This window comes from Tachyglossus aculeatus, chromosome 2 (genome assembly GCF_015852505.1).
Source record: "Tachyglossus aculeatus isolate mTacAcu1 chromosome 2, mTacAcu1.pri, whole genome shotgun sequence".
NCBI lineage: Eukaryota > Metazoa > Chordata > Mammalia > Monotremata > Tachyglossidae > Tachyglossus > Tachyglossus aculeatus.
Window position 1 is genome coordinate 15,898,622 of NC_052067.1, and position 22,607 is coordinate 15,921,228.

The following is a 22,607-nucleotide window of genomic DNA, read 5'->3' on the forward strand; positions in this document are numbered from 1 at the left end:
TTAAGAAATACCATAATTATGAAAGGAGATGAACCTTAGACTCACTGTGGGCAGGGAACATGTTTACCAACTCTGTTGTACTGTACTCTACCAAGCAATGCTTTGCACACAGCAAGCACTCAAACACTATTGACTGATAGCTATTCTTTCTTGTTTCTTCCCCTTATTAATCAACAAGTGATACTTACTGAGCTCATCCTCTGAGCAAGAACACTGACTACGCGAAGCACTGGGGAGAGGACAATAGATGTGATATAATTCCAGACCTGGAGGAGCCTCTAATCTAGCTGGGGAGTCAGGTGCCATCCTATATTATGGGTAGGAAAAGGCAACGGAGTTGAAAGTTATGCACACTTAGCTCCCCTTATGTCAATCTCGATCTCGACTATCTCACCACGGACTCTTTTCCCACATTCTCCTTCTGGTGTGGAAGTCCCTCCGACTTCATATCCTACAGACCATCACTCTTCGCGCCTTCAAAGACTTACTAAAATCACATCTCCAAGAGGCCTTCCCTGAGTCCCTCTCCCTTCTACACCGCCTCTGCACGTGGCTCTATATCCTTCAGGCTGTTAATATTCGCTCCTCCCTCAGACCCACAGCACTTGTGTACATATCCAAAATTTATTTTAACGTCTGTCTCCCCCTCTAGACGTTAAGCTCCTTGTGGGCAGGGAACATGTCCAGCGACTCTGCAGACAGTAGGCGCTCAATGAATAGAACTGAATGACTGTCATACATGATTACTGTGGAGGCTGAATCACAGTCTGAGAATGGGCATGGGCAGCAGTGAGAACTCATGGGAATAAAGCCTGAACAACAGGTATTCTGGGTCAGGCAAGACGCAGAGGCCAAGGTGTAAGGGGATGGCAACTGGCTTGAACTCCGCTTTTATCCTCAGAGCTTGTGGATTTTGAACTGTATTTTTCATTTCAACTTGGCACAATGAGCAGCAGTGGCCAGAAAAAAGATCAAGTTCTAAGCCTTACATTGGATGTGTCGATTTGGGCCAGGAACTTTTCAAACTAATTAGCCTTTTATAATAATAATAATAATGGCATTTTTTAAGTGCTTACTATGTGCAAAGTACTGTTCTAAGCACTGGGGACGATACAAGGTGATCGGGTTGTCCCACGTGGGGCTCACAGTCTTAATCCCCATTTTACAGATGAGGTAACTGAGGCACAGAGAAGTGAAGTGACTTGCTCAAAGTCACACAGCTGACAACTGGCAGAGCTGAGATTTGAACCCATGACCTCTGACTCCCAAGCCCGTGCTCTTTCCATTGAGCCATGCTGACCCAACATACATGTACAATTATAATGGAAGTCCTCCGCAGCTCACAAGATAAGTGGGACTCATTTATATCAATGTCCTCATTTATGGCAATGTCTATCTCCCCTCCTAGACTGCAAGTATATTGTGGTCAGGGACCAGGTCTATCAGTTCTGTTATACTGTACTCTCCCAAGTGCTTATTACAGTACTCTGCACCCAGTAGGCGCTCAATAAATATCACTGATGAGGATGACGTTAATACACTGCACTGAGCATAGCTTTCAATTTTCAGTTCTCAACAAATCGAATGAACAATTTCAAGTTCATAAATGACTCTGGGGCTGGGGCCTGCGGCCCCTCCATACCCCCAGAGTCCAGGGATCGAAGAAGCAGAGTGGTCTTCTCAATCAATCAATCAATCGTATTTATTGAGCGCTTACTGTGTACAAAGCACTGTACTAAGCGCTTGGGAAGTACAAGCTGGCAACATATAGAGACAGTCCCTACCCAACAGTGGGTTCTCAGACCAGCCAACACCAGGATGGAGTCCCATCCCACCGGATCAGAAAAAGGGGGCAGAAGCTGGAGCCACACATCATCATATGGGTGCATACACATAATAATAATAATAATAATAATAATAATAATAATAATAATAATAATAATAATAATAATGGTATTTGTTAAGTGCTTACTATGTGAAAAGCACTGTTCTAAGCACTGGGGTAGATACAAGGTAATCAGGTTGTCTCACATGGCACTCACAATCTTAATCCCCCATTTTACAGATGAAGTAACTGAGGCACAGAGAAGTGATGTGATTTGCCCAAAGTCACACAGCTGACAAATGGCAGAGCCAGGATTAGAACCTATGATCTGACTCCCAAGCCCGTGCTCTTTCCACTGAGCCACACTGCTTCTCTAACGCTGCTTCTAACATAGACAACGTGGAGATCAAAATAAAAAAAAAAAACTTTAAGAGGCTGAATTTATAAACACAGCACTTTCTGTGGATATGCAAAAATAAATCATCAGCAAAAAAAACCAAAAACTAGGGGGCGGGGGATTTAAGCAGGAGCTAATAATTGGCCACAGGTTAAAAAAAGCCCCACTGGAGAAGCTGGAGAGAAGAGTTAGGGAAATAAATCTTCCGATTATTTTGGAACTGTCTCACTTCAGGGGTGTTCTAGGATATATGAAACGCTGAAAGAGACCAGAGTTCAAATGATAAAACCTTGTTAAAAAATATTTGGGTTTCAAAGAAGCATAAACCATTAGCATCAATGGGTGCTTTGGTCCTAGTAACTCAAACCTTAAAGGTAAAAGCTCATTACACTGCTCTGCCTACCACTGAGAAGAGTCTGACCACCCTGAGGGTGTCAAGGTTTGCTAAAGGTGGAAAGAGAAAAGCTTTTGAAGTGTCGTGTTCTTCTTTCCAAGTCACAGAAGAACTCCTTGAGAATAGGGATCCTGTTTAGTGATAGTGATAGCAGTTATTAAGCGCTTACTATGTGCAAAGCACTGTTCTAAGCGCTGGGGAGGTTAACAAGGTGATCAGGTTGTCCCACGGGGGGCTCACAGTCTTTATCCCCATTTTACAGATGAGGTCAATGAGGCCCAGAGAATAATAATAATAATAATGGCATTTATTAAGTGCTTACTATGTGCAAAGCACTGTTCTAAGCGCTGAAGTTAAATGACTTGCCCAAAGTCACACAGCTGATAAGTGGTGGAGCCGGGATTTGAACCCATGACCTCTGAGTCCAAAGCCCGGGCTCTTTCCACTCAGCTACACTGCTTCCACTGCACTAGATACTCAGCCCCAGACTCACTGCATGTACGTAAACATCCTTTCTCTATTCATTCAATCGTATTTATTGAGCGCTTACTGTGTGCAGAGCACTGTACTAAGCGCTTGGGAAGTACAAGTTGGCAACATATACTAAGTGTAGGGGTTCTAGACTTTCTCTACTATTTCCCCTATCCCTAACCTAGTTCAAAGTCTATCTTCCCCTGTATACTGTACAGCCCTCACTGGCAGAGTTTATTAATAATAATAATAAGGGCATTTGTTAAGCGCTTACTATGTGCCAAGCACTGTTCTAAGCAACAACCAACTCTTTTATACTGTACTTTCTCAAGCGCTTGGTACAGTGCTCAGAACACCATGAGCACTCTGTAAATACCATTGAGTGAGAGCTATTCATTCATTCATTCATTCATTCAATCGTATTTACTGAGCGCTTACTGTGTGCAGAGCACTGTACTAAGCGCTTGGGAAGTACAAGTCAGCAACATATAGAGACGGTCCCTACCCAACAACAGGCTCGCAGTCTAGAAGCTACTGCACTCTCCCAAGTTCTTAGAACAAACTTTGTGCTCAAAGAATATTATGGATGGACTGAGGAAAAAAAAAACTGTCCTCACCCAGATTTCTTGTACATCAACATCAACCGTATTTATTGAGCGCTTACTATGTGCAGAGCACTGTACTAAGCGCTTGGGAAGTACAAACTGGCAACATATAGAGACTGTCCCTACCCAACAGTGGGCTCACAGTCTAAAAGGGGGAGACAGAGAACAAAACCAAACATACTAACAAAATAAAATAAATAGAATAGATATGTACAAGTAAAATAAATAGAGTAATAAATATGTACAAACATATATACATATATACAGGTGCTGTGGGGAAGGGAAGGAGGTAAGATGGGGGGGATGGAGAGGGGGACGAGGGGGAGAGGAAGGAAGGGGCTCAGTCTTGTACGACTATAAGCTCGAGACCCTCCGCCTCCAACTGCAACTACAGGCTGACTCACCATGTAAGACCACAGAGCGCTCTGCAAGAAACCAACCCCAACCACCTCACTGCGGCCGCCAACCTTGAGGGCCCAAGGGGAAACCGAGATACAAACGCTCCACCGGGCTGCAGCAGAGTCCAGAGCAGGCCGGCAGGCGCTTGTGGAATATGATCTTGTTGGAAATAATCAAGCATAACAAACAGGGGGGAGAGAATCTCTGCAAACGGGGCGCAGGGTTTCGACTCTGCGCACAAATCAGTCAGTTGTCGTCTTGCCGGCAGGCCGGACTCTGGCTGTTTCGGGGCTAGCGAAACAGTTCTCTGTTAAATCCTCCTCGCTCCCATTGCTTTCCCATTGCATAGAGTAATTTTTTTATTACTCTATTTATTTTATTACTCTATTTATTTATTTATTTATTTTGCTTGTACATATCTATTCTATTTATTTCATTTTGTTAGTATGTTTGGTTTTGTTCTCTGTCTCCCCCTTTTAGACTGTGAGCCCACTGTTGGGTAGGGACTGTCTCTATATGTTGCCAATTTGTACTTCCCAAGCGCTTAGTACAGTGCTCTGCACGTAGCAAGCGCTCAATAAATACGATTGATGATGATGATTGCTTTCCTCTGCGGCGCTGCTCAAAGTGATATTTTCGGGGATAAGGTGGGGACCCCGGGGGGACTCTTCTGCCAGACCTCGGCACCCGTGCACTCATCGCCTCCTGTCCCTTTTGAACGTGTCAATCTCCAGACAGCCCAAGGAGCTCATCATCATCATCATCAATCGTATTTATTGAGTGCTTACTGTGTGCTGAGCACTGTACTAAGTGCTTGGGAAGTACAAGTTGGTATCATATAGAGACGGTCCCTACCCAACAGTGGGCTCACAGTCCAAAACAGTGGGCTCACAGTCCAAAAGCTCCTGAGGTGAGAGGAGTCCCTGGCTTTTCCCAGAACCTGTGCTGGACTTCAGAGGTGAAAAGAGAAATGGAGCCTCTGGCCCAGCCCCTTACTCCATCAGAGGGTGAAAGAATCCCCCCGCCTGCCTCTAGAGCCCCCGGCAGGCTACCTGCTTCTCATCCCGGCTCTACCAGAGAAGCAGCGTGGCTCAGTGGAAAGAGCCCGGGCTTTGGAGTCGGAGGTCATGGGTTCAAATCCCCGCTCCACCAGTTGTCAGCTGTGTGACTTTGGGCAAATCACCTAACTTCTCTGTGCCTCAGTTCCCTCATCTGTAAAATGGGGTTTAAGAATGTAAGACCCCCTTGGGACAACTTGATCACGTTGTTACCTCCCCAGCGCTTAGAACTGTGCTTGCTCCTGCTCCTGCCTGAGGCCCGTTGGGCCCCAACTGAGGCGGGAGATCCACAGCCTGGATGCAAAAGGTGGCCGATAATATCAATAATAATGACATTTATTAAGCGCTTACTATGTGCCAAGCACTGTACTAAGCGCTGGGGAGGTTCCAAGGTGATCAGGTGGTCCCACGTGGGGCTCCCAGTCTTCATTTCCCCATCCACCCCTCCTTACCTCCTTCCCCTCCCCACAGCACCTGTATATATATATATATATATATATATATATATATATATATATAAATGTTTGTACATATTTATTACTCTATTTTACTTGTACATATTTATTCTATTTATTTTATTTTGTTAATATGTTTTGATTTGTTGTCTGTCTCCCCCTTCTAGACTGTGAGCCCGCTGTTGGGTAGGGACCGTCTCTAGATGTTGCCAACTTGGACTTCCCAAGCGCTTAGTACAGTGCTCTGCACACAGTACGTGCTCAATAAATACGATTGAATGAACATAGTAAGCGCTTAATAAATGCCATCATTATTATTATTACCGCTTGTCTGCTCCGTGACCTTGGGCAAATTGCTTAACTTCTCTGTGCCTCAGTTCCCTCATTTGCAAAATGGGAATTAAGACTTTGAGTCCTACGTGGGACAGGGACTGTGCCCAACCTGATTAACTTGTATCAACCCCAGAGCTTAGAACAGTGCCTGGCACCAAGTAAGTGCTTCGCAAATACCACAATTATTATTTAATGGGTCACACTTTGGTAAGCTTGGCTTAAAGAGGGGAGGGGGACAAAGAGTGGGCCAGAGAGGTCAGGAAAATGAGGAAGAAAATGAGGGGGTGCTCATCCACCGCTACTGCACCACTTCTGCCATCTTCCCTGTCCCCGCCCCCCGAAGCCAGGCAAGTGGCAGCAGCTTTGGCAACAGCCCAAGATGAGCCAATAGGACAGAGCATTCATTCATTCACTTGTATTTATTGAGCGCTTACTGTGTGCAGAGCACTGTACTAAGCGCTTGGGAAGTACAAGTTGGCAACATACAGAGACGGTCCCTCCCCAATAGCGGGCTCACGGTCTAGAAGGGGGAGACGGACGACAAAACAAAACATATTAACCAAATATAATAAATTCATTCATTCATTCCATCGTATTTGTGGAGCGCTTACTGTGTGCAGAGCACTGTACTAAGCGCTTGGGAACTACAAGTTGGCAACATACAGGGACGGTCCCTCCCCAACAGCGGGCTCACGGTCTAGAAGGGGGAGACAGACGACAAAACAAAGCATATTAACAAAATATAATAAATTCATTCATTCATTCCATTCATCCATTCATTCCATCGTATTTCATTCCATCGTAGAAGCAGCGTGGCTCAGTGGAGAAGAGCCCGGGCATTGGAGTCAGAGGTCATGGGTTCAAACCCCGGCTCCGCCAATTGTCAGCTGTGTGACTTTGGGCAAGTCACAACTTCTCTGGGCCTCAGTTACCTCATCTGTAAAATGGGGATTGAGACTGTGAGCCCCACGTGGGACAACCTGATCACCTTGTAACCTCCCCAGCGCTTAGAACAGTGCTTTGCACATAGTAAGTGCTTAATCAATGCCATCATCATTATTATTATTTATGGAGCGCTTACTGTGTGCAGAGCACTGGACTAAGCGCTCTAGACTGTGAGCCCACTGTTGGGTAGGGACCACCTCTATATGTTGCCTTCAGCCCCAGAAAGGCAAACTCCTTGGGGTTCAAGGCCTGCCTCCTCCCCAGAGCGTAGAAGACCACCTCTACGGGCCAGGGGCAAGACGGGGCCTGATTCATGGTGCTCTGAAGCCAGACCCAGATCCTCTACTCGGGAAAGCCCCAAATTCATTCATTCAATCGTATTTATTGAGCACTTACTGTGTGCAGAGCACTGTACTAAGCGCTTGGGAAGTACAAGTTGGGCAGAAGTTGCAGATAATAACTATGGTGATTAAGGGCTTACTATGTGCCAGACACTGTACTAAACGCTGGGGTAGATACACAGTGGGCTCCCAGTCCCAATCCCCATTTTACAGTTGAGGAAACAGGCAGAAAGAAGTGATGTGACTTGCCCAGGGTCACAAGGCAGACAAGTGGTGTGACCGGACTTAGAACACAGGTCCTTCTGATTCCCCGGTCGTTTACAAATGTCTGTGCCATCACTTTTCTCCTCATTAAGAAACGAAAGTAGTCAGAAGGGTCGTATTTAGATAAAATTGAACTGGTGGTGCTGCTCCCATTTGATTATTCCCTGCTTCCCCCCATCTTTTCAGAGGGTGCTAATGAAAACACTGACTTGCACCTACTCTTTTCAGGCACAGAGACTCACCCACCCTGTGCTTCCCCAAAAGCCAACTGGTCTCATTTAAGCAAGCAAATGGGTGAGAGGTTCCCTGTGGGGTGTAGGGGTTGGTCGGGGCCCTGTCCTGGGGCCCAAAATGGGACAGCAACATCTTCGATCCACAACTGGATCTCAACACAGCAGCCCACCCTGCCCAAAAAGCTAAAGGGGTGAACACCATTCATTCAGCAGTATTTACTGCACACCGACAATGGTCAGAACTTTGCATTCGGGCCAGCCCACCATCATCATCATCAATCGTTTTTATTGAGCGCTTACTATGTGCAGAGCACTGTACTAAGCGCTTGGGAAGTACAAGTTGGCAACATATAGAGACAGTCCCTATCCAACAGTGGGCTCACAGCCCATGGGAGCAAAGGTCCCCCTCACTTACCCCCACAGGGTGGGTACCAGTTCTGCCTAAAGTCTCACCCACTCCCCAGGCACTGCATAAATTCACAGGGGCCTGATACTTCACGAAAATCAGGAAGCCCCGTGATCCTACGGCTCTTCATTTGAGCTTGATTAGTTTCAGCCACTGAAAAAGAAAATAAAATCCTCGCTGTTTGGCAATCTGAGCTGAACAGCTCAAGTGAATTCCGAATCAAATACCAGATCATTTTAAGCCTGAATATTATTTTCAATTCATAAATATTAAAAATCTTTAAAGTGGCACCAATGTAATCAATCGTATTTATTGAGCGCTTACTGTGTGCACAGCACTGTACTAAGCGCTTGGGAAGTACAAGTTGGCAACATACAGAGACAGTCCCTACCCAACAGTGGGCTTGCTTTTGCTATTATTTCCTCAACTATTCAGTCAATTCATTTCTAAAATTGGATGAGTTCTTAATGTTTTCTCTGAAGAAATTAAAGTCACGAGGAAAGATGCTGAATCTACATTCAAAAGATGGTTTTAAGTCTTTCTGCTCTTCCTAAGGATATAAATTACTATTTGGTGCCATGCTAAAATATCTATTCAAATCACTTCCTGGCTTCAACAGTTTCGTAAATCAAAGACAAAAGGAGTCCTTACACTTCACCCATCATCCACATCCCTGCACCACACTGTCTTTATTACAGCTAGTATTTTCCAAAAGACACAACAAAGGCACCTAGACAACAAAACCATTCTAGCTTGGGCAAATTAAAGAAAGCAATTTCATTTGAAAAATCCAAATGTCCTTGTCAGCTGTGTCTCAAACACCCAAAACATACACATCCATAAATATTGTTTCCAGTGAAAACAAAGGCAGCCTTGTCATGATTAATATTATTTACTCGGTACCAATATGATGCAGCGTACAGTACTAGGATCTTGGGGAAATTAAAAATTGAGCAAAAAGGCAAAGTCCCTGTCCTCAGGAGTTTATTATATAATGGGAGTGATAGATGCACATGAGAAAAAAATCATACAGTACAAATAAAGGCCTAGTGCATTAAAAAGCTCATAAAAGTAAGCTTATAGATACACTCAAAGTATCCAAGTAGTGGGGTGGATTGGAAGGGAGAGAGAATGGAAAAGTGCAGAGGAATTAAAAAAAATTATGGAAGGTTTCATGCAGAACATGCATTTTAAATGGGCTCTGAAGGAGGGGAAGTGTAGGGAATGACAAAGTGGAGTTGGAAGGAAGTAGTGAGGGGGATATAGGAAGGCAGACATTCCAGGCAGGGGAATGGCAATGGTAGTGACTCATATTTGAAAATCAAAAATAGAGAACATCGAGCCAGGGTGAAACAGGAGAGCAGGGCAGCTACATAACTATTTTTATTATTGTTATTATATTGTTAAGCACTTGCTGTGAGCCATGCACTGTTCTAAGCGCTGGAGTGGATAAAAATTAATCAAGTTGGACACAATCCCTGTTCCACACTGGGTTCACACTCTTAATCCCCATTTTACAGATGACGGAAGTGATGCACAGAGAAGTGGCTTGCCCAAGGTCACACAGCAGACGTGTGGCGGAGCGGGGATTAGAACCCAGGACCTTCTGATTCCCAGGACCGTGTTCTACCCACTAGGCCATGCCCCAAACACAGCCCAATAAAGGACACAAAACTCTACTACCCAACTGGTTTGGATTTGTTTAGGGTAAGAGGGTGGGAAGGAGGCAAGCGAAAGAAGCACTGATAATAATAATTATGGCATTTATTAAGAGCTTACTATGTGCAAAGCACTGTTCTAAGCGCTGGGGAGGTTACAAGGTGATCAGGTTGTCCCACGGAGGTTCTCAAAGTCTTCATCCCCATTTTACTGATGCCCTGGCTGTGTACCTACCCTGCAGCAGGTTTTTTTCAGGGGGCAGTTGGGAGGGCCCAGCTGAAAGAACACCCGTCGAGCTAATGGTACTTTAAAAGAACCGAAAATTTAAGAACTGGGTGAAATGAAATAAAATAAAATGGACGAGAGAGAGGGGCAAGGGGCAGATGATGCGGGTGCGGACAGCCCCTTCCTTCCAAGGTGAAGGGGTTGAATGGGGCTCAAAGTTAGTATCCGTGTCCCAAGTAAGAAAATGACAAAATCACTGAATTGGGTCTCTGGAGGAAGCATGCTAGTAGATTCGCTAGAAAACTGTTTTCAGCTCTCACAATGGGCAGGAAACTTCTCCAGAACGCATCAGAAAAGACCAATCGACATAATTACATAGGCCTTTCTGTCTCTGCCATTTCACAGTATGCTACTGCCTTCCTCACAGAGGAGGTAGACTGATGTTCAATCTTTACTGGTTAAGCCACTGCAGCAGGAAAACGCTGTGTATAGAAAATCATAATGGATTAGGACTTTTCAATAGCAAGGAATCCTGTTGGCAAGAACTGCTGAGGACCCCCTCCTCCCCGCCTTACCTCCTTCCCCTCCCCACAGCACCTGTATATATGTATATATGTTTGTACGTATTTATTACTCTATTTATTTTACTTGTACATATTTATTCTATTTATTTTATTTTGTTAACTGTTTTTTGTTCTCTGTCTCCCCCATCTAGACTGTGAGCATGAAGCAGCGTGGCTCAGTGGAAAGAGCCCGGGCTTTGGAGTCAGAGGTCATGGGTTCAAATCCTGGCTCCGCCACTTGTCAGCTGTGTGATTTTCGGCAAGTCACTTAACTTCTCTGTGCCTCAGTTACCTCATCTGTAAAAATGGGGATTAAAACTGTAAGCCCCCCCGGGACAACCTGATCACCTTGTAACCTCCCCAGCGCTTAGAACAGTGCTCTGCACATAGTAAGCGCTTAACAAATACCATCATCATCATCTCATCACAGCAAGCCAATTTAGTCTCAGCTTCTAATGTAGGGGACTGTCAGTAAAGTGGCTATTCCAAAAGAGTGTACCCTTTAACTACGAGGATGTAACCAAAGTACGAGAAACACAAGGAAGAAGCCTGTTATGGAATTAGGAGTTAACCCTTGACGACCTGGGGTTCATTATTTAGATTGCGGGTTATCCAGAGTCAAGGTTTGGCCAGGGACACGGTGGGCATCACAACAGCCTTATGGGGATCCAGTTTCACCAGTCAGACAATCATATTTATTGAGCACTTACTGTGTGCAGAGAGCACTGTACTACGCGCTTGGGAGAGTACAATATAACAAACACATTCCCTGCCCACAAGGAACTTACAGTCTAAATGGCCCACACCCTGAAAAGAATAGCAGAACAAATGTCACCATCTACCACTCCCATTGGCACTGGGGGTGGATAAGGATAGAAGCCACTAGGGATGAATGGAGAGAGAAGTGGAGCACAGCCTCATAGGGGTGATAGGCAATGGGGGGATGGAGGGGGAAGAGAGTTGGAGGGGGTGTAATGCCTATGCAAATGTCTATGTCTACGCTGATGACACCCAGATCTACATCTCTGCCCCTGCTCTCTCCCCCTCCCTCCAGGCTCGCATCTCCTCCTGCCTTCAGGACATCTCCATCTGGATGTCCGCCCGCCACCTAAAGCTCAACATGCCGAAGACTGAGCTCCTTGTCTTCCCTCCCAAACCTTGTCCTCTCCCTGACTTTCCCATCTCTGTTGACGGCACTACCATCCTTCCCGTCTCACAAGCCCGCAACCTTGGTGTCATCCTCGACTCCGCTCTCTCATTCACCCCTCACATCCAAGCCGTCACCAAAACCTGCCGATCTCAGCTCCGCAACATTGCCAAGATCCGCCCTTTCCTCTCCATCCAAACCGCTACCCTGCTCATTCAAGCTCTCATCCTATCCCGTCTGGACTACTGCACTAGCCTTCTCTCTGATCTCCCATCCTCGTGTCTCTCTCCACTTCAATCCATACTTCATGCTGCTGCCCGGATTATCTTTGTCCAGAAACGCTCTGGACATATTACTCCCCTCCTCAAAAACCTCCAATGGCTACCGATCAATCTGCGCATCAAGCAGAAACTCCTCACCCTGGGCTTCCAGGCTGTCCATCACCTCGCCCCCTCCTACCTCACCTCCCTTCTCTCCTTCTACTGCCCAGCCCGCACCCTCCGCTCCTCCACCACTAATCTCCTCACCGTACCTCGTTCTCGCCTGTCCCGCCATCGACCCCCGGCCCACGTCATCCCCCGGGCCTGGAATGCCCTCCCTCTGCCCATCCGCCAAGCTAGCTCTCTTCCTCCCTTCAAGGCCCTGCTGAGAGCTCACCTCCTCCAGGAGGCCTTCCCAGACTGAGCCCCTTCTTTCCTCTCCCCCTCGTCCCCCTCTCCATCCCCCCGTCTTACCTCCTTCCCTTCCCCACAGCACCTGTATATATGTATATATGGTTGTACATATTTATTACTCTATTTATTTATTTATTTATTTTACTTGTACATTTCTATCCTACTTATTTTATTTTGTTGGTATGTTTGGTTCTGTTCTCTGTCTCCCCCTTTTAGACTGTGAGCCCACTGTTGGGTAGGGACTGTCTCTATGTGATGCCAATTTGTACTTCCCAAGCGCTTAGTACAGTGCTCTGCACATAGTAAGCGCTCAATAAATACGATTGATTGATTGATTGATTGATATGCAAATGAATGAATGAATGAATTTAGTCTCCGCATCTGATGTAGGGGACTGTCAGTAAAGTGGCTATTCCGAGAGTGTACGCTTTAACTACGAGGATGTAACCAAAGTACGAGAAACACAAGGAAGAAGCCTGTTATGGAATTAGGAGTTAACCCTTGACGACCTGGGGTTCATTATTTAGATTGCGGGTTATCCAGAGTCAAGGTTTGGCCAGGGACACGGTGGGCATCACAACAGCCTTATGGGGATCCAGTTTCACCAGTCAGACAATCATATTTATTGAGCACTTACTGTGTGCAGAGAGCACTGTACTACGCGCTTGGGAGAGTACAATATAACAAACACATTCCCTGCCCACAAGGAACTTACAGTCTAAATGGCCCACACCCTGAAAAGAATAGCAGAACAAATGTCACCATCTACCACTCCCATTGGCACTGGGGGTGGATAAGGATAGAAGCCACTAGGGATGAATGGAGAGAGAAGAGGAGCACAGCCTCATAGGGGTGATAGGCAATGGGGGGATGGAGGGGGAAGAGAGTTGGAGGGGGTGTAATGCAGCGTGGCTCAGTGGAAAGAGCCCGGGCTTTGGAGTCAGAGGTCATGGGTTCAAACCCCAGCTCCGCCAATGGTCAGCTGTGTGACTTTGGGCAAGTCATTTCACTTCTCTGGGCCTCAGTTACCTCATCTGTAAAATGGGGATGAAGACTGTGAGCCCCCAGTGGGACAACCTGTTCACCCTGTAACCTCCCCAGTGCTTAGAACAGTGCTTTGCACATAGTAAGCGCTTAATAAATGCCATCATCATTATTATTATTATTTTTATGCAACATGGAGCCTGGATCCCAGGCCCTTGGTTTTCTTGTCTCTCACCTTGGAGCTGTTCCCTTGCTCACCACAGTGAAGGATAAACTCATATCAGTCATTTCTACTATTTGTGAGTAACTCTGAAGGTTTGCGAGGGCTGAAGATGGTCACAATAAATAACTAGAATGATGTTTTTGTTTCATCGGTGTTCGTTCAATCGTATTTATTGAGAGCTTACTGTGTGCAGAGCACTGTGCTGAGCGCTTGGAAAGCAGCGTTCAATGATTGGTGCTGTCCCAGATGATCTTGAGTCTTTAGTGGCTCCACCTTTAATAATAATAATAATGGTGGTATTTTGTTAAGTGTTTACTATGTGCGAAGCACTGTTCTAAGAGCTGGGGGGGATAGAAGGTGATCAGGTTGTCCCACGTGGGGCTCACAGTCTTAATCCCCATTTTACAGATTCATTCATTCATTCATTCAATCGTATTTATTGAGCTTGTACATACTTGTACATATCTATTCTATTTATTTTATTTTGTTAGTATGTTTGGTTTTGTTCTCTGTCTCCCCCTTTTAGACTGTGAGCCCACTGCTGGGTAGGGACTGTCTCTATATGTTGCCAATTTGTACTTCCCAAGCGCTTAGTACAGTGCTCTGCACATAGTAAGCGCTCAATAAATACGATTGATGATGATGATGATTGAGCGCTTACTGTGTGCACAGCACTGTACCAAGCGCTTGGGAAGTCCAAGTTGGCAACATATAGAGACGGTCCCTACCCAACAGTGGGCTCACAGTCTAGAAGATGAGGTACAGATGAGGTAACTGAGGCTCAGAGAAGTTAAGTGGCTTACCCAAGGTCACCAGCTGACAGGTGGCTGAGCCGGGATTCGAACCCATGATCTGTGACTCCCATGTCCGCGCTCTTTCCACTGAGCCACGCTGCTTCACCTTTCTCCTCTCACCAGGGAGAAATAATAATAATAATAATATTGGTATTTGTTAAGCGCTTACTATGTGCAAGGCACTGTTCTAAGCGCTGGGGTAGATACAAGGTAATCAGGTTGTCCCACCTGGGACTCAAAGTCTTCATCGCCATTTTACAGATGAGGGAACTGAGTCCCAGAGAAGTTAAGTGGCTTGCCCAAAGTCGCACAGCTGACAAGTGGCAGAGCCGGGATTTGAACCCACGACCTCTGACTCCAAAGCCCGGGCTCCTTCCACTGAGCCACGCTGATCATTGTGATGAGCAGGATCTCAGACCCAGCGTTTCTTTTGGGCAATCTCCTTGGCTTGCCGGTCAGAGAGAAGGCACCTGGTACTTTAGCGTGGCTCAGTGGAAAGAGCACGGGCTTTGGCGTCAGAGGTCATGGGTTCGAATGCCGGCTCCCCCACATGTCTGCTGTGTGACCTTGGGCAAGTCACTTAACTTCTCTGAGCCTCAGTTACCTCATCTGTAAAATGGGGATTAAGACTGTGAACCCCACATGGGACAACCTGATCACTTTGCATCCCCCCCAGCGCTTAGAACAGTGCTTGGCACATAGTAAGCGCTTAACAAATGCCAACATTATTATTATTATTATTACTTTTTTGGGTCTTTTCTAGTATAGGCTGGAGGTACTAGTGATGCATGTTCTCCCCCCTCGGACTTTCAACTACCCCAATAATCTGAACCACAGAGAAACACTGAGTCACCGAAAGTTTTCCTTTCCTTGGCTGAGCAGTGGCTGATAGTGAAGCAGCGTGGCTCAGTGCAAAGAGTGCAGGCTTGGGAGGCAGAGGTCATGGGTTCGAATGTCGGCTCCCCCACATGTCTGCTGTGTGACCTTGGGCAAGTCACTTAACTTCTCTGAGCCTCAGTTACCTCATCTGTAAAATGGGGATTAAGACTGTGAACCCCACATGGGACAACCTGATCACTTTGCATCCCCCCCAGCGCTTAGAACAGTGCTTGGCACATAGTAAGCGCTTAACAAATGCCAACATTATTATTATTATTATTACTTTTTTGGGTCTTTTCTAGTATAGGCTGGAGGTACTAGTGATGCATGTTCTCCCCCCTCGGACTTTCAACTACCCCAATAATCTGAACCACCGAGAAACACTGAGTCACCGAAAGTTTTCCTTTCCTTGGCTGAGCAGTGGCTGATAGTGAAGCAGCGTGGCTCAGTGCAAAGAGTGCAGGCTTGGGAGGCAGAGGTCATGGGTTCGAATCCCACTTCCCCACATGTCTGCTGTGTGACCTTGGGCAAGTCACTTCACTTCTCTGTGCCTCAGTTCCCTCATCTGTAAAATGGGGATTAAGACTGTGAGCCCCACATGGGACAACCTCATCTCCTTGTGTTCCCCCCCAGCGCTTAGAACAGTGCTTTGCACATAGTAAGCGCTTAACAAATACCAACATTATCATTATTATTAGTGAAGCAGCGTGGCTCAGTGGAAAGAGCCCGGGCTTTGGAGTCAGAGGTCATGGGTTCGAATCCCGCCACACGTCTGCTGTGTGACCTTGGGCAAGCCACTGAACTTCTCCGGGCCTCCGTTCCCTCATCTGTAAAATGGGGATGAAGACTGTGAGCCCCACGTGGGACAACCTGATCACCCTGTATCCTCCCCAGCGCTTAGATATGTTTAAGCGCTTAGTACAGTGCTCTGCACATAGTAAGCGCTCAATAAATACGATTGATTGATTGATTGATTGATAGTACCAGCAGGCTTTCCTGACCCTTGTGAAGTGCTCATCACCAAATTTTAAAAAAACCTGAATTTTGGGGGGGCTAATGATTTCTGCTAATGCATTAAATTATAATCTGGAGCTGGTTTTCAAACGAGGCAGTGAAAATAAATGTCATCTGCTCATCCATTCTTCAGTTTAACCGAGGAATCTGAAATGCAATTTTTGCCTTTTCAACTAACACCTAATCAAGAAATGCCAGCAAGGAGCCAAAGCCTACTGAGAAGAGATCGCTAACCTTCCTGGAAGGGCAAAATTGCTGTAGCCCCGGGAAGGGCAAAATTATTTTAGTGAACTCCCGGCTTCCAAGTCTTGCCCCCAGCTTTGCGATGTGGTCACATCCCACGAAAACTCATCCCATCATTGAGAAATGAACCGAACCGACGGCTCTTCCGAGCCCCATTCCGAATGGCGTGTCCCTTGCAATTTAAAACCAAAAAGCAAAACAACAAAAAAACAAGTCTCGGTGGTAAATGCTGTCAGGGGAGGAGTTGCACTTCATGCAAGGTCTGACCACAGCAAAGAGCCTCGCCCTTCACTGGCTGTGAGGCCATCGGGCCAACCCCAAAAAGCAGATTTTAAAGACCCTGTAGTTGGGATGCTGGAGAATGGGCAGGGAACGTGTCTACGAACTTTGTTCTGCTGTACTCTCCCAAGCGCTTAGCACATGGTGTAGTGGACAGAGCGTGGGCCTGGGATCATGAGTTCTAATCCCTGCTCCGCCCCGTGTCTGCTGTGTGACCTTGGGCAAGTCACTTCGCTTTTCTGGGCCTCATCTGTAAAATGGGGATTAAGGCTGTGAGCCCCTCGTGGGACACGGATTGTGTTCAACACGATCTGCTAGCACTTATTATAATAATAATAATGGCTTCTAGACTGTGAGCCCACTGTGGGTAGGGACTGTCTCTATATGTTGCCAACTTGTACTTCCCAAGCGCTTAGTACAGTGCTCTGCAGACAGTAAGCGCTCAATAAATACGATTGATTTTTTAAGCGCTTACTATGTGCAAAGCACTGTTCTAAGCGCTGGGGAGGTTACAAGGTGATCAGGTTACCCCACAGGGGGCTCACAGTCTTCATTCCCATTTTACAGATGAAGGAACTGTGCCTGGCACACAGGAAGCCCTTAACAAATGGCATAATTATTATTATTACACAATAAACGCTCAAAACAATTGCTAGATTGAGGACGGAGGGGACTGCAAGGAACTGGTGGGGTTGAAAGCGAGGAAGAAGAAAGGTGGGGTCGGGATGAGAGGTTATTCCTCCAAAGGGACAAGAGGAGTTTGGCCGGGAACAAGGAATTGCTCCTTGCTGGGAAATAGCGTTCTGCACATAGTAAGCACTCAATAAATATAATTGAATGAATTACCGTGGCCATACTGCCGACATACTGGGACATACTGCATGCCCCCCCAGAGTTCGGGGAAGAGAGGACCCCTAAGCCCCCTCTCACCCCGGGATGCTCCGACACATAGGAAGCGCCTAACGAATCCCATCATCGTTATTATTAGGATGAGGTCTCTATGTTGCCAACTTGTACTTCCCAAGCGCTTAGTACAGTGCTTAGCACACAGTAAGCACTCAATAAATATGAGTGAATGCATGAATGCTCCGTGCAGCTCTCAGCCTTGGCTTTTTCGCCCCAAAAATCACAGGTCCTCGCCCCGACCATCTGCAGAACGTTCAAACGAGCGAGGGAGCGCTTAATAAATCAATCAGTCGTATTTATTGAGCGCTTACTGTGTGCAGAGCACTGTACTAAGCGCTTGGGAAGTACAAGTTGGCAACATAGAGACCTCATCCTAATAATAACGATGATGGGATTCGTGAGGCGCTTCCTATGTGCCGGACACTGTACTAAGCGGACACTGCACCAACTGCTGGGGTGGATACAAGATAATCTGGTCGGACACAGTCCCTGTCCCGCACGGGGCTCGCAGTCTTAATCCCCATTTTCCAGATGAGGGAACTGAGGCCCAGAAAAGTGAAGTGACTTACCCAAGGTCACACAGCAGACCACTGTTGGGTAGGGATTGTCTCTGTTGCCGAATTGTACTTTCCAAGCACTTAGTACGGTGCTCTGTACACAGTAAGCGCTCAATAAATTCATTCACTCATTCAATCGTATTTATTGAGTGCTTACTCGACTGAATTACTCGATTGGGAAGCAGCGTGGCTCAGTGGAAAGAGACTGGGTTTGGGAGTCAGAGGTCGTGGGTTCTAATCCCAGCCCTGCCATTTGTCAGCTGGGTGACTCTGGACAAGTCATTTCACTTCTCTGGGCCTCAGTCCCTCACCTGGAAAATGGGGATGAAGACTGTGAGCCCCTCGTGGGACAACCTGATCACCTTGGAACCTCCCCAGTGCTTAGAACAGTGCTTTGCACATAGTAAGCGCTTAATAAATGCCATCATTATTCTTATTATTACTGTATCCCTCCAGCCCTTAGAACAGTGCTTTGTACTAGTAAGTGCTTAACAAATGCCATCATTATTATTAACTAGAAGCCTTCCCAGACTGAGCCCCCTTATTCCTCTCCTCCTCCCCATCCCCCCACCCTACCTCCTTCCCCTCCCCACAACACCTGCATATATATTTGTACAGATTTATTACTCTATTTTACTTGTACATATTTACTCTTCAATTTATTTTGTTAATGATGTGCCTCTAGCTTTATTTCTATTTATTCTGACGACTTGACACCTGTCCACATGTTTTGTTTTGTTGTCTGACTCCCCCTTCTAGACTGTGAGCCCCTTGTTGGGTAGGGGTCGCCTCTATCTGTTGCCAACTTGTACTCAATAATGATGGCATTTGATGATGGTACTTCCCAAGCGCTTAGTACAGTGCCCTGCACATAATTCTATTTGTTCTGACGGTTTTGACACCTGTCCACATGTTTTGTTTTGTTGTCTGTCTCCCCCTTCTAGACTGTGAGCCCGTTGTTGGGTAGGGACAGTCTCTATCTGTTGTCGATTTGTACTTCCCGAGCGCTTAGTCCAGTGCTCTGCACACAGAAAGCGCTCAATAAATACGATTGAATGAATGAATGAATGCTTCTCTAAGCAAGAGAGATTCAATCAATCAATCGTATTTATTGAGCGCTTACTGTGTGTGTGCAGAGCACTGGACTAAGCGCTTGGGAAGTACAAGTTGGCAACATATAGAGACGGTCCCTACCCCACAGTGGGCTCACAGTCTAGAAGGAGAGAAGTAAGCTTACTGGGAAGAGGGAAGCAAGCTTACTTCCCAAGCGCTTAGTCCAGTGTTCTGCACCCAGTAGGCGCTCAATAAATACGATTGAATGAATGCTTCTCTAAGCAAGAGAGAAGTAAGCTTACTGGGAAGAGGGAAGCAAGCTTACTTCCCAAGCGCTTAGTCCAGTGCTCTGCACCCAGTAGTCGCTCAATAAATACGACTGAATGAATGCTTCTCTAAGCAAGAGAGAAGCAAGCTTACTTCCCAAGCGCTTAGTCCAGTGCTCTGCACACAGTAGGCGCTCAATAAATACGATTGAATGACTGCTTCTCTAAGCAAGTGAGAAGTAAGCTTACTGGGAAGAGGGAAGCAAGCTTACTTCCCAAGCGCTTAGTCCAGTGTTCAGCACCCAGTAAGCTCCCAATAAAAACGACTGAATGAATGCTTCTCTAAGCAAGAGAGAAGTAAGCTTACTGGGAAGAGGGAAGCAAGCTTACTTCCCAAGCGCTTAGTCCAGTGCTCTGCACCCAGTAGGCGCTCAATAAATACGATTGAATGAATGCTTCTCTACCAATTGCATTTATTGAGCGCTTGCTAGGTGCAGAGCACCAGTAGGCGCTCAATAAATACGACTGAATGAATGAATGCATCTCTAAGCAAGGGAGAAGTTTACTGGGAAGAGGGAAGCAAGTTTACTTCCCAAGCGCTTAGTCCAGTGCTCTACCCCCAGCAGGCGCTCAATAAATACGACTGAATGAATGCTTCTCTAAGCAACAGAGAAGTAAGCTTACTGGGAAGAGGGAAGCAACCTTACTTCCCAAGCGCTTAGTCCAGTGTTCAGCACCCAGTAAGCTCCCAATAAGTACGACTGAATGAATGCTTCTCTAAGCAAGAGAAGTAAGCTTACTGGGAAGAGGGAAGCAAGCTTACTTCCCAAGCGCTTAGTCCAGTGCTCTGCACCCAGTAGGCGCTCAATAAATACGATTGAATGAATGCTTCTCTAAGCAAGAGAGAAGTAAGCTTACTGGGAAGAGGGAAGCAAGCTTACTTCCCAAGCGCTTAGTACAGTGCTCTGCACCCAGCAGGCGCTCAATAAATACGATTGAATGAATGCTTCTCTAAGCAAGAGAGAAGTAAGCTTACTGGGAAGAGGGATGCAAGCTTACTTCTCAAGCGCTTAGTCCAGTGCTCTGCACCCAGAAGGCGCTCAATAAATACGACGGAATGAATGCTTCTTTAAGCAAGAGAGAAGTGTAGGCTTACTGGGAAGAGGGAAGAAGGAAGCAAGCTTACTTCCCAAGCGCTTAGTCCAGTGTTCAGCACCCATAAGCTCCCAATAAATACGACTGAATGAATGCTTCTCTAAGCAAGAGAGAAGTAAATTTACTGGGAAGAGGGAAGAGGGAAGCAAGTTTACTTCCCAAGCGCTTAGTCCAGTGCTCTGCACACAAGAAGCGCTCAATAAATACGATTAAATGAATGAATGCATCTCTAAGTAAGAGAAAAGTAAGCTTACTGTGAAGAGGGACGCAAGCTTACTTTCCAAGCGGTAGGCACTCAATAAATACGACTGAATGAATGAATGATTCTCTATCAATCGTATTTATTGAGCGCTTACTGGGTGCAGAGCACCAGTAGGCGCTCAATAAATACGACTGAATGCTTCTCTGAGCAAGAGAGAAGTAAGCTTACTGGGAAGAGGAAGCAAGCTTACTTCCCAAGCGCTTAGTCCAGTGCTCTGCACCCAGTAGGCGCTCAATAAATACAACTGAATGAATGAATGCTTCTCTAGGCAAGAGAGAAGTAAGCTTACTGGGAAGAGGGAAGCAAGCTTACTTCCCAAGCGCTTAGTCCAGTGCTCTGCACACAAAAAGCGCTCAATAAATACGATTCAATGAATGAATGCTTCTCTAATCAATCAATCGTATTTACTGAGCGCTTACTGTGTGCAGAGCACTGGACTAAGCGCTTGGGAAGTACAAGTTGGCAACATATAGAGACAGTCCCTAAGCAGGAGAGAAGTTTACTGGGAAGAGGGAAGCAAGCTTACTTCCCAAGCGCTGAGTCCAGTGCTCTGCACCCAATAGGCGCTCAATAAATAGGATTGAATGAATAGAAGGGGGGAGACGGCCAACAAAACCAAACATTTTAAACACGATTAAATGACTGAGAACCCAACACCCACGTGCTGCCCATTAGGCCGCACTTTTTCCCCGCACCTACCTTGCAGGGGGGGTGGGGGGAGCTCCTCCCGAGGCTGGGAGCGCAGTGTGCGGCGCAGTGTTCCTCACTCCGGCGGGCAGGGATCAATGGAAAAAAATAAAAAAAAAAAGGGAGGAGGATGAACACAACGATGGGCACAGGGTTTAGCACACCGCCCAGGCCAGTCCTGCAGCAACTCCTGCTCCCAACTTCTCTGCGCGCGCACGCGCGCGCTCTCGCGCGCCCCCGGCGGCGGACCGGGGGAAGGACAGGGCCACGCCCCCCGTGTCTGACGGACGGACGCGCCGGCCAATAGGAACGCCTCTCCTCCTGGGGGGCAGGTCTGGGGCGGTGCCCCTTGACGTCATCGGCCCGGCGGGCAGGTGCGGAATGCGCATGGGCGGCGAGGGCGCCCCCTGCCGGCGACCGGGTCACCGTCCCCACCGTCGTCCTGGTGGCATTTGTTAATAAAGGCATTTCTTCCCTGTATATATGTTTGTACGCATTTGTTACTCTATTCATGTATTTATTTTACTTGTACATATCTATTCTATCTATTTTGTTTTGTCAGTATGTTTTTCTTACCTGTATATATGTTTGTACGCATTTATTACTCCATTTATTTATTTTACTTGTACATATCTATTCTATTTTATTTTGTCAGTATGTTTTTCTTACCTGTATATACGTTTGTACGCATTTATTACTCTATTTATTTTACTTGTACATACCTATTCTATTTTATTTTGTCAATATGTTTTTCTTACCTGTATATATGTTTGTACGCATTTATTACTCTATTCATTTTATTTTATTTTGTCAATATGTTTTTCTTACCTGTATATATGTTTGTACGCATTTATTACTCTATTCATTTTGTGGTGGGCGGCTCCACCATATCAATCAATCAATCGTATTTA

General features: G+C 46.3%; 1 protein-coding gene across 1 annotated transcript in view; it reads right to left on the reverse strand.

Moving 5' to 3' along the window:
• OSBPL3 (oxysterol binding protein like 3) overlaps window positions 1–21,814 on the reverse strand; it is a 168,243-nt gene extending 146,429 nt beyond the window's left edge. Inside the window, exon 1 of the mRNA XM_038773035.1 lies at window positions 21,709–21,814. The gene's annotated coding sequence lies outside the window, so the exon portion shown is untranslated. The remainder of the gene's footprint in view (window positions 1–21,708) is intronic.
• Between the last annotated feature and the right edge of the window lie 793 nt (window positions 21,815–22,607).